Below are 866 nucleotides of genomic sequence, written 5' to 3' on the forward strand. Positions count from 1 at the left end.
TCTTTCAGACTGGAGGACAGACAGAAATCAATCAGTTATGACACATTTCCATATGTTCAACATATGCTCTGAGACTGTTGGAGCCATTTCTTTGTCTATTTTCATATTTTGGACTGATTTAATCATTTTGTTTGATTAGCATTTGTGGTTATTTGAGTATTTGCTTTGAATGTTATGAATCTGTGAATGGAGACTCTTATTATATCATTGCAATCATGCATTTAGGGCAGGTAAGGAAATAGGTGGGGCAGTACGGGGAAGTGGAGAAAGTGTGTTTGTGTGCTAATGTTTATCGATGAAGCGACGGTGCAACTGTTGATTTTATGGATTGTGATTTTGCAAAAATAAAGGATGAAACGCTATGCAACGGACTCGCGTGTCAATTGTTCGCCCCTACTTGGATAATGGCTTATCACAAACGTGCTGCTACAGACGCAGGCTGGTAGGCTACATGTAAATACAGTGGGGCTCAGAGGAGGATCGGTTCCACATAACCAGTCAGAAATCATGTTAAGTAACATTTCATGAGCCTTGAGTACACACAAATGGCTTCATTCCAAACCAGGCTTTGCTGAAAAGACAATAACCTGCAGTTCACCGAGCGAGTCAGATGCTGATTCAGGAACCACTGATGAATTCATGGAATTTATTTAGTGACGGATTTGTCAGAGTCATTCAAACCAGTAACTTTTGCGAGCTACCCTTAACGAGCTTTTTTAGAACACTTGACAGATGTGGGCAGATCAGAAATAGAAATACCTCACTTGTTCTGAATGAATCACATTAATGACCAATGTTGCATGCAAAACGGCAATGTTGCTTACCCCCAGTCAGGCCTGAAAGTGTGCGTGTCTTTTGGGTTCTTC

The sequence above is a fragment of the Sinocyclocheilus grahami genome, unplaced genomic scaffold, assembly GCF_001515645.1.
Source record: "Sinocyclocheilus grahami isolate Dianchi unplaced genomic scaffold, SAMN03320097.WGS_v1.1 scaffold1995.1, whole genome shotgun sequence".
NCBI lineage: Eukaryota > Metazoa > Chordata > Actinopteri > Cypriniformes > Cyprinidae > Sinocyclocheilus > Sinocyclocheilus grahami.